This window comes from Chiloscyllium plagiosum, chromosome 12 (genome assembly GCF_004010195.1).
Source record: "Chiloscyllium plagiosum isolate BGI_BamShark_2017 chromosome 12, ASM401019v2, whole genome shotgun sequence".
Classification (NCBI taxonomy): domain Eukaryota; kingdom Metazoa; phylum Chordata; class Chondrichthyes; order Orectolobiformes; family Hemiscylliidae; genus Chiloscyllium; species Chiloscyllium plagiosum.
The window spans coordinates 73,455,930-73,468,147 of NC_057721.1; positions in this window are offsets into that span (position 1 = coordinate 73,455,930).

Here is a 12,218-nt window from a genome sequence, read left to right on the forward strand (position 1 = left end):
GGAGGGAGTTAGTACGGTCGGGGAGTCAGTATCATCACCGCCTGGGATAGTCTTCTCTGAAACACTGAATTTCTCTTCTTTACAATCAATTTTCCCCACAAACTATCAAATTAATAAGAACTATGGGCAACAAAGATACACTGAGTGAATCGCGGAATGGTTTGGTGGTTGCCTACGTGCTTCGGTGAATGCGATCCCACATTCTCAATGTTAGTTCTTAGGTCGTTTGGTGAATATACAGAGACTGCGTTTATGACTCATCTATCGGTCTCTGGGTGAGGGCCCTCAATTCTTTCCAATCCGAGCAGATACCCTCATCTGGTTATAAGATGAACTGGATCAACTTCTTAATTTAACCTCTGCCTCTGTTGTTTCCAACAAAGTTCATTCCTTGCCCCATGGTCTTCTCCCATGGTTACATTTTATGTATTTATGTTCCAAAAGGTGCTAAAGTAACCAGGCTTAATTGAATAAAAGAAAGGATGAGTTTGTTAGCTACAAAGTGTGAGAAAAATAAGTGAAGATAAAACACATGCATATGGAATGGAAATGTGAATTGCGTAAAAGATAACACTGAAAAAGCTGCATGAATTGTTTCTCAGTTCTGAGAAGAGTAGATGGTGGTCTGTTGCAGCCATTCTGTTGGTAATACCAATAATGCTGATATGGGCAGTGAAGGAGTCGATTTCAAGATTCTTGAGTCTTCAAAACAGCTGACATTCTTCAACATTCACTTGTCTGGCTTTAAACAGAGTTAAAAATCACACCACACCACGTTATAGTCCAACAGGTTTATTTAGAAGTACTAGTTTTCAGAGAGCTGTTCTTTCATCAGGTAACGAGTGAACAAATCTGTTTGTTTAATATACATTTTAATTGCATGACATTGTGATCTTTTGCTATAAATTCTGTGTTTTATGATCCTGCCCCACTAGTTACCTGATGCTGTGAAAGCTAGTGCTTCCAAATAAACCTCTTCAACTATAACCTGGTGTGGTGTGATTTTTAACTTTGTCCACCCCAGTCCAACACCAGCTCCTCCTCTTCATGGCTTTAAAACACTCAGAGTGAGAGATTGAAAACAACAAATGCTGGAGATCACAGCAGGTCAGACAACATCCATAGACAGAGAGCACGCTAATGTTTCGAGTCTTGATGACTTCATCAGAGCTCTATAGATGTTGTCTGACCCACTGTGATTTCCAGCATTTGTTGATTTCAGTACAGATTCCAGCATCTGCAGCAATTTGCTCGTACAGAGTGAGACAGAATTCTCTTACCTGCAATGCAGAGGTATCTAATTGCTGTCCAGTTCTGAATAAGTCATATGAGACTGGAAATGTTAACTCTGCCTGATCTGCTGAGTTTCTCCAGCACTTTCTGTTCTTACGTTCGCTGCCCTCAGGTTGTGAGCTTTGTAGCTCAGTAGTCCACACTTGTGCGTCAGTACAACACACAAAGAGCAGACCTGTAGAAGTTTTTTAACCCACTTTTTATACATTCCTGGAAAGGGGAAACAATACATGGCTGCAGTCTAGGACACAATTCATAGGAGATGGCTTTCCACAGAGAGGGACAGTCAGCTCCTCATTTTCTCTTTAGGAGATATTGGCTCAAGTTGTTTTGAACGGCATCTTTCATTTTGAAGGATTGCTATTTGATGTTCCCTTGGCACCTTTGGATATGACATTCCAGTATTCCTCGCCTACATGTGACCTTCACAGGTTTTGCCAGAGGGACACTGAATTTATGTCAACAGTAATTTTTTTGTTTGTAAATCATCTTTTAAAAAAGCACATATAGTGTAATTACAAGTTCCAAGTTTCCATAAATAACCTGGGGTTATGATCGTTTGTGATGACAAGAGATGCCCATCTATTTTTCTTGTCATTGCATCTTGCATTTAAATTCAGTGGATTGTCAAAAACATGTCCGAAATGTGTAGAGTCAAGATTCCAGCGTAGGGTTAAAAAACATAGAAACCCAAAAATAGGGCAGGAGTAGGCTATTCAGTCCGTTGAGCCTGCACCACTATTCAATATGATCATGGCCTACAATCCAATTCAGGACCCCATTCCCATTTTCTGCCCATGCCCTTTGATCCCTTTAACTCAAGTACTATAATTCATCTAACTATTTCTCAAAAACATTCAATGTTTTGACTTCAGCCACTTTCTGTGACAGGGAATTCCACACTCTGGGGGAAGACATTTCTCCTCATCTCAGTCCTAAATGGCCTACCTCGCATCTTTAGACTGTGACCCCTGGTTCTGGACTCCTCGGTCATCAGCAATATCCTTCCTGCTTTTGGCCTTTCTCGTCCTGTTAGTATTTTCTAAGTTGCCATGAGGTCCCTCCTCATTCATCTCAAGTCCAGTGAGTGTAATCCTGAACAATCCAGTCTCTCTTCATATTGCTGTTCTGTCATCAAAGGAATTAGTCTGGTAATTCTTCCTCGCTGTCCCTCCATAGCCAGACATCCTTCCTCAGAAGAGGAGATCAAAACTGCACATTTGGTCACACCAAAGTCCTGTACAGTCGCAGCAAGACACCTCTGCTCCTGTACTTGAACTGTCTCACAACGAAGGCTAGGAGAAAGTGAGGACTGCAGATGCTGGAGATTAGAGCCTAGAGTGTGGTGTTGGAAAGCACAGCAGATTAGGCAGCACCCGAGGAGCAGGAGAATCGACGTTTCGGGCATAAGCTCTTCATCAGGAATGAGGCTGGTGAAAGGCTTATGCCTCATTCTGATAAAGGACCTATGCCCAAAACATCAATTCTCCTGCTCCTCGAATGCTGCCTGATCTGCTGTGCTTTTCTAGCACCACACTCTTAACTCATAATGAAGGCCAATATACTGTCTGACTTCTTCATGGCCTGCTGTACCTGCACACTTACCTTCAGTGACTGATGTACAAAGACACCCAGGTCTTGTTGCACCTTAACTTTCTCAATCTATTGCCATTTAGATAATAATTCACCTTCCTGTTTTTGCTGCCAAAGTCTATAACCTCACATTATCTGCCATCTTTTTGCTCACTCACTCAGTTTTTCCAAAGCGCACTGAAGTATCTCTGCTTCGTCCTCACAGTTCAACCTCCCACCTCAGTGTTCTAGGTATTTAAGGCTGAAGGTACGTCCATCAGCCAGAGTTTAACCCTGGCCCATAGGAGAGACTGAAAATGTGTTGCTGGAAAAGCGCAGCAGGTCAGGCAGCATCCAGGGAACAGGAGAATCGACGTTTCGGGCATAAGCCCTTCTTCAGGTCCTGAAGAAGGGCTTATGCCCGAAACGTCGATTCTCCTGTTCCCTGGATGCTGCCTGACCTGCTGCGCTTTTCCAGCAACACATTTTCAGCTCTGATCTCCAGCATCTGCAGACCTCACTTTCTCCCCATAGGAGAGACTCCAGAGAATGAGTCCCCCTGGAGGTTAATATTCCCCATTCGGGCTGGTCCTGTCTTCTGTCCAGTCTGCTATGACTCCCTTCAATTCAGTAAATCTGTTGTCAGCTGCTGGAGAATTACCTCCTTTTTCTTGAAGTGGACCCATATAATTGCAGGCAGTTTGAAAATTAACTTTATTTATTACCAACAAAACATCAAAAACACCCCAGCCAACAGAAGAGTCGCAGCTAACACCATCTCCACAAATTACTATGTAGAGACTTAATGACAAATCAGGAAAACAGTTTCTCCAAGCCTCCTGGAGTTTCCAATGCAGCTTCCTTTCTCGTTCCTTCTCTATAGCTAATTAAGATGCAGTCCTTTAACCTGGCAGTTGATGATTCCCTTCTGCCTCATTGAGAACTGAGACATTTCTTCACTTAAAGGCATCTGAACGTTGCGAATTGTCTACTCCAGAAGAATTATAAGAATTAGGAGCAGGAATGAACCATATGGCCTCTCAATTCTGCTCCAGCACCCAATAAGATCACAGCTGATCTAGTTGCAATCCCAATTCCAAGTTCTGGACCTGACCCAAAACCCTCAATTCTCCCACCTACCAAAATTGATTTGAACTTAGCCTTGAATGAATGCAATGACCCAACTTGAATTGAATTGAATTGAATTTATTGTCACGTGTACCGAGGCACAGTGAAAAGCTTTGTCTTGTGAGCAATACGGTCAGGGGGAGGGAGTCAATATGAGCTAAGTAGCATAGATAAGTAAATAATAGGTGAACAGCCACAAAAGCAAAAACGCTGGTACAGGCGAATGTTAAGAGTTTGTGAGTCCATTCAGTATTCTGACAACAGTAGGGCAGAAACTGTTGTGAAACCGGCTGGTGCGTGTGTTCAGGCTTCTGTACCTTCTCCCCGATGGTAGAGAGTGTAGAAAAGCATTGCAAGGGTGGGATGGATCTTTGAGAATGCTGGCGGCCTTTCCTTGACAGTGGGCCTGGTAGATGGGTTCTATAGATGGGAGGTTGGCCTTTGTGATTGTCCGGGCTGAGTTCACCACTCTCTGTAACCGTCTCCGATCTTGGATGGTACAGTTGCCATACCAGGTAGTGATACATCCAGACAGATGTACTGTCAACTTGTACTGTCCTGGGGAATCCCATTGACTGAAGCCCTTCTGAAAAGCATTCTCTATATCTTCATCTTAAATAGGAGACCCTCTTTACCAAAACTGTGTTCCCTTGTTCTAGACTCTCACACAGGGCAACACATCCTGTCAGTATCCAGCCTGTCCTGCCAGCTTGGGATCTTATACATTTCAGTGGGATCACCTCTCATTCTGTTAAACTCCAAAGGTTATGATCCATTTTTGAATATAAGTGGGATAGACAAGAGTTTTGGTCTCTCAGGGAATCGAGGAATATCAAGAATGGGCAGGGGATTGGGTCTAAAGCCCAAACTCAGTTCTGATTGTACTGAATGCAGCTGCATTGGGCTGTACTATTTTCACCCCGCTCTGATCTCTTATGCTTTTTATACGAATGCAAGTCCTACCTCATTTTTTACAATGACTTATTTGTTTCAAATAGATTGTGAACTGAGTCCCTGGGAGGCCTCATACCTATATTTTATAACGGACTGCTCTCCTTATTTATTGCCCTGTGTAAGCCACCCTTTGATGTATGCGCTAATAACATTCCAGGCTGTAATTAAAAACCTGTGTTTGCAAACCTCTTTCTCTTGTCAGCAGTATTCAGAATTAAGGACTTGTAAGAACATGGCAGGAAAAAAGCAGGTCTTTTCTTTCAAAGGATAAGATTTAAACAAATCCTCTCTATATTAAGGTTTGGTTGCTGTTAAAAAAACACTAGAGCGATGTGAAATCAGACCCACCCCTCTTGCATTCTCTTCATAGTTTCACCCAATTGCTCCACAGCTCAGCCAGTCTGCCGCTGACACTTGCTTCTGTCACCACCATATAATTCCAATGCTCTCCTGCCCCCTTCCCCCCTCAGCTCTCATCCTTCAAACACACACACCCATATACACACATACACACACCCTTATACACACACTAACTCACTCACACACACATGGAACACACACTCTGCACTTCAGTTCATCTTAACTGCTGTTGCCATGATCCTAGACTGGACAAGTTCACCCATTGCTGCTGCCTTTGCTGAATCCCATTGGCTCCTGAACCCTAATGCTTGCAGCTTAAAATTCATATTCTCTTTTTCTTTTTGCTGAATCTTCGCTCTTTGTCTCCTGCAGCTTCTACTCCTGAATTCACTGTCTCTTCAGTTTTTTTTGCCTCTTGCTGTGCTTCCCCAGGAGGTATTCTCTTAACTGCATGAACTGCAGTCACAGGTTCCCTCCCTAAACCTCCATTTCTCAGATGAGATTAGATTAGATTCCCTATGGTGTGGAAACAGGACCTTCGGCCCAACCAGTCCACATCGACCCTCCGAAGAGTAACCCACCCAGACCCATTTCCCTCTGACTAACGCACCTAACACTACGGGTAATTTAGCCTGGTCAATTCACCTGGCTTGCACATCTTTGGACTGTGGGAGGAAACCGGAGCACCCGGAGGGAACCCATGCAGAATGTGCAAACTCCACACAGACAGTCGCCTAAGGCTGGAATCGAAACTGGGACCCTGGCGCTGTGAGGCAGCCGTGCTAACCGCTGAGCCACTGTGTCATCCCTAATTCTGTGAAGATCAATGAGGCTTTTTGAGTTTATTAACGAAACTATGCAAATACAACTTCTTGCAGCCGTCAGGCCAATATGGCGTTAGTGACACGTGATTGTGGCAGAGATAAATGACCCTTTTTCATCCTTCTTAAGATGCCCGCAGCCCTTGACACCATCTTCCCCCAAATCATCTTTATTTGGAGTGGACTGGTTGGACTGAAGGTTCTGTTTCTGTGCTAGATGACTCTTTCGGCATTGTCCACCTGCTGAGATTGCTCTCACGTAGCCCCAATCCTCTCTTCCTGTGTCTGTACAATCTGAGTCAATCAAGGTCTGTATTTGACCTTGTCCTCAGTGACATCAGTCAAAAACACGGCAGTTTTAGTGTGTGTGTGTGTGTATATGAGCAACCCAGCTCCACCTCAGCATTGCCTCTCTTGATGTCTCCACTGTCTGTAAATTGTCAGACTGTCATCTGACAGCCAGGACTGGGTCAGAAGACATTGTGTGTAATGAAATGCTGGGAAAATTAAAGCTATTCTGTCTGGCTTGTTTACCACTAACCTCAACTCTTTACCTTGCATTTATATCACTCCAATATGTTTACTGCAATGAACTACAGTGAAAATTCAAGCTTATCATGCGTGGTCGGGTTTAAAATTGAGCTGAGCACATTTTACAGTGAAAACAGCTCATTAAAGAAAATCTTCAATTGTAGGCGTATCTCAGTCACATCCTGCTGCTTTAGTCTAACGCATCACATAGTCAAATCTCCTCACGGTCTCAGATCAACTGCCAGAGAACTGACACACCTACAAAATGTGTTTGAATGCTGGAATATAACCAGGAACAGCAAGTGCTAACATAGAAACAATGGTTAATTCTTCCAGTGAGGGCTCTTTGTCTGGTTATGCCTCTGCCCTGATGCAGAAAATGTGAGATCTGGCACCACCTTGTGGTCAGGGAAGCTGACAGCACTGCATCAATAAAATTGAAAACAAAGAACTTAGATAATGTCTGGAATAAGAACAGTCATTCAAGGCCTACTGGATAGGTATTGTCTAGACTAAAACTGGTTGGGGCTGGAACTCTCAGGAAATCTTCAGTTTATAAAATATTTCCTGTGGTCAGTAAGCTGTTATTTACAAAGCTTGAACCTTGACCAGGGATTTTGTGTATAATCTGCACTGAGCCTGTACTGTATTGCCCTTCAGGTGAGATGCAACACCGACGCTCTATTCTGCATGGCCTTTGGTTTAGAAGATTTCATGCAATCACCAAATGCTCCCTAACCTGGGTAATACTCCTCCTTTTACAAACACACAAGGGAAAGCAGTTTACGAGGGTTGTGTGTGTAGATGGGGGAGGATGTGGCTCTGTTTAGTCTGGAGACAGATCCACATTGATAAGACAGCCTCTGACACTGTGTACACATTATGATTTCAAGCCAAACAGCCTACTTCCCCTCCGCTTGTCAAGCTGAAACAATGTGAGTGGGCAAAGATTTTACAAAATCCCTTTGCAGACACCAGCACTTTTACATGAATACTCCAGGGGAATTTTGAGAGTAATCCCAGTGTGAGTGGGAGCTGGTTGCAGTTTCTGTCATTTGCAGTCAGCTGCACTGAACACACTTGGTGATGAAATATGGATCCTAATGTTTCATTGGATTTGTTGTCAGAGATTTGACATTGCCTGGAAATGTACACAGAATGGTCAATAATTACACACAACCTGCCAGAGTCCAGCCTTCTAGAGAATGTGTCATGTATTATCAATATCACCTCAGCTGATGGGTCCGAGAGTGTTGGAACATTTAGTTGCCTTTCCATCACACCACCTGAACACCTTCTTGGTGAGTCCCAGATTTTGAGTGGGACATTAAAATAGAGCGGGGCCATTCAGGAATGGTGTCAAAAATTATTAGCAAAAGGATAGTGGAAATCAGAAAATCTCTCTCCTATAGAAAGCTGCTGAGGCTGAAGCTTTAATTAAAATAAAAATCAAAACTGAGACTAATAAAGGTATTGAGAGGAATACAACTAAGAAACAGGTCACCCATGAGACTACAACACCAAAGGTATTGAAGCATAATTAATCCCATTTGGCCCATTGAGTCTGCTCTGCCATTTGGTCAAGGCTGATATGTTTCTCAATTCCTGACTTCTCTCTGTGGCCTTTCATCCCCTTACTAATCAAGAACCTATCTATCTCTGTGTTAAATGCACTCAATGATTTGGCCTCCACAGCACTCTGTGGCAATGAGTTCCACAGATTGACCACCTCCTGGCTAAAGAAATTCCTCCTCATCTCAGTTCCAAAGGGTCATCCCTTCACTGAGACTGTGCCCTTGGTTCCTAGCCTCTCATCTTACTGCAAACATCTTTTCCATCTCCATTCTATCCAGGCCTCTCAGTATTCTGTAAGTTTCAATCAGATTCCCAGCTCATCCTGTAAACTTGAGTACAGACTCAACCACGCCTCCTATGAAAAGCTGTTTATTCCCAGGTTCATTCTTCTAAAACTCTTTCAGAACTCCTCCAATGCCAGTGCATCCTTTCTTAGATATGTGGCCCAAAACTGTGCACAATATGCGGCCTGACCAGAGTCTTACACAGCCTCAGCAGTATATATCCTTGCTCTTGCATTCTAGTTCTCTTGAAATGAATGCCTACAATACATTTGCCTTCCTAACTTCCAGCTGAACGTGTATGTTAGTCTTAAGGGAATCCTGAACTTGGACTTCCAAGTCCCTTTTTGCTTCAGATTTCCAAAGCTTTTCCCTGCTTAGAAAACAGTCTGCACCTCAATTCTTCCTATCCAAGTGCAGAACTCCACACTTTCCAACATTGTAATCCATCCGCTACTTCGTTGCCCACTCTCCTAACCTGTCCACGTCCTTCTGCCCACTTCCCCAATACTACCTGTCTATTTTTGTGCCATCTGCAAACTTAGCAACAACGACTTCAGTTTCTTCATCATGATCATTAATGTATAATTTGAATTGTTGTGGTCCCACTGACCCCTGTGGAACTCCATTAGTCACTGGCTGCCGGCGTGAAAACTAGCCCTTTACTCTACTTTCTGCCTTCTGCCAGCTAGCTCTCTATCCATGCCAATACCTGGCCCCTAATATCACAGATTCTTATTTGATTTAGCAGCCTTTTGCTCGGTACCTTGTCAAAGGCCTTCTGGAAATCCAATAGACCACGACCACTGGCTCTCCTTTGTCGAAGTTGCTCATTAACCTGAAGAATTCTAACAGATTTGTCAGGCATGACCTCCCCATGATGACGCTGCACTCACTCCAGCCTTTTTACAGTGCACTTCCAAGTACTGCACAATCTCATGCTTAATAATGGACTCTAAACTTTTACCAATGACCAAGGTCAGACTGACTGAGTTATAGGTTCCTGTATTCCACCTCCCTCCCTTCTTAAATAAATATATTTCATTCGCAATTTTCCTGTCCTCTGGCACCCTCACTGACTCCAGTGAAAGATCACTACATGCCTCTACAGTCTCCTCAGCTATATCCTTCAGAACTCTGGGGTGCAGTCCATCAGGTGATTTATCCATCCAGACTTTTCAGCTTCCCCAGCACCTCTTCCTCAGTGATGTCCACTACACTCACCTCTGCTTCCTGACTCTCTTGAAGTCCTGGTATGCTGTAGTCTCTTCCACTGTGAAAACTGATGCAAAGTATCTGTTCAATTCCTCTGCCATTTTTGTTCCTGATTATTACCTTTCCAGCCTAATTTTCCGGTGGATCCAATGTCCACTCTTGCCTCTCGGTTTAACTTTGAGGTACGTTTAAAAAAAAAATTGAAATCTTCTTTTATATTACTGTTAGCTTTACCAGGCCTAACCACATGTGATTCCAGATTCACAGCAGTGTGGTTGACACTTAACTGTCCTCTGGGCAATAAATGCTGGCCTAGTCAGCGATGTTCTCATCCCGTGAACGAATTAAAAAAAAAGCCTATCAAACAACTCACCTCCAGTTAGAGATTGAAAACAGATATCAGCCTTTCAGGCAATGCTCATATCCCTTGAAAGAATAAAGAATGAAAAGAAAAATGAGGTTATTTGAGCCAGATTGAGGGTATCAGTGCAGATACCTTTTCAGTTCTGCCTTACTACTCAATCCAAAAGAATCTATATTCGGCGTGGGTTGTCACAGAAATGCTTTGTGAGAAAAATATACGTGGAAATGACATCTGATATTTAAGGTGAGAACAAGTGTCATTCTTTGTGTTATGTCACACCAGGTTTAATTGATACTTTGCTCCAGGGAAAGCAATCACAACTTATGGTTAATAGTGCCAAACAGGGCAATGATGAAGGCTTACTATTTTGACAGGAAGTCTTTCTGGCTCAGTTACTGAGATCCCTGTCAGATTCAAATCCCTCTGTCCAGGGCTTATTGGCCACAGAAGGAACGTTCATGACATAACTGAAACAGGTTGATATTTAACCGTACTAATTTTTCAATTTCCCAACTCTTCCCAAAAAGGGGGGAAGTAACTGTGTGAAGGAATGAGCGACCGCTGCAAACTTGGTTTGGTTGAAGAACAGTCTTTTTAAATGGATCATTAGTCAAGACCTCAAAATTCTAATACTATACAATATCATAATATGAAAATGCTGCATGTTGTGTTTTAATATCATGCCAGTTTTTAGCTGTTCAAGCTTAAAGATGATTAACCGCTGCTGATAATTGACTCAAAACCCAATTGTGTGCTCTATATTCATATTTCTAAAATTAACACTGAAGCTTTGTCAAAGGTGTGAGTACAGTGAAGCAGGTTACCTTAGAATACACTGGATCTTGGTCAGATGGGCCAATGGGCTGAGGAGTGGTAGATGGAGTTTAATTTAGACAAATGTGAGGTGCTGCATTTTGGAAAGGCAAATCAGGGCTGGACTTATACACTTAATGGTATGGATTAGAGTGGTGTTGGAAAAGCACAGCAGGTCAGGCAGCATCTGAGGATGCTCCTCGGATGCTGCCTGACTTGCTGTGCTTTTCCAGCACCACTCTAATCTAGACTCTGGTTTCCAGCATCTGCAGTCCTTGTATGGTCCTGGGGATTATTGCTGAACAAAGAGACCTTGGAAGGTTCATACTTCCTTGAAAGTGGAGTCCCAGGTGGATAGGATAGTGAAAGCAGTGTTTGGTATGAATGCCTTTATTGGCCGGTGTATTGAGTACGGGAGTTGGGAGATCATGTTGCAGCTGTATAGGTCATTGATTAGGTCACTTTTGGAATATTGTGTACAATTCTGGTCTTCCTCCTTTAGGAAGGATGTTGTGAGATTTGAAAGGGTTCAGAAAAGATTTACAAGGACGTTGCCAGGGTTGGAGGGCATAAGCTTTTGGGAGAGGCTGAATAGACTGGGGCAATTTTCCCTGGAGTGTTGGAGGCTGAGGCGTGACTCTGTAGAGGTTCATAATACCATGAGGGGCATGGATAGAGTAAATAGACAAGGTCTTTTCCCTGGAGTGGGGGAGTGCAAAACGAGATGGCATAGGTTTAGGGTGAGAGGGGAGAGATATATTTGGGACTTAAGGGGCAACATTTTCCACACAAAGGGTGGTGCATGTATGGAATGAGCTGCCAGTGGAAGTGGTGGAGGCTGGTACAATTGTAGCATTTAAAAGGCATCTGGACGGGTATATAAATAGGAAGAGTTTGGAGGGATATGGACCAAGTGCTGGCAAATGGGACTAGATTAGGTTAGGATATCTGGTCAGCATGGATGAGTTGGACCAAGAGGTCTGTTTCCGTGCTGTACATTTCCGTGACTCTAAGTGAACAATGAATTCAACCATCTTTGCCAACAGAAAATAAATTAAAGATGGAAATATATCCGAAACTCCGTTGCTTAGTCTGATTTTCCAAATCACAATTTTCTTCCTCAATGTTGTAGCCTCGAATGTAGTTATATTTTCCTGATACGCTCATTGCTTCAGTGTATTTAACAGATTCAGAACTTCAGTCAGGTTTTCAACTTGTTACCTGCAACTGGGTCAGATACATTTTCAGCTAATGCAGGATAGTGCACCTGGAAGTCAGCAACTCTTTTAAAAAGTTCAAAACACTCTCTAG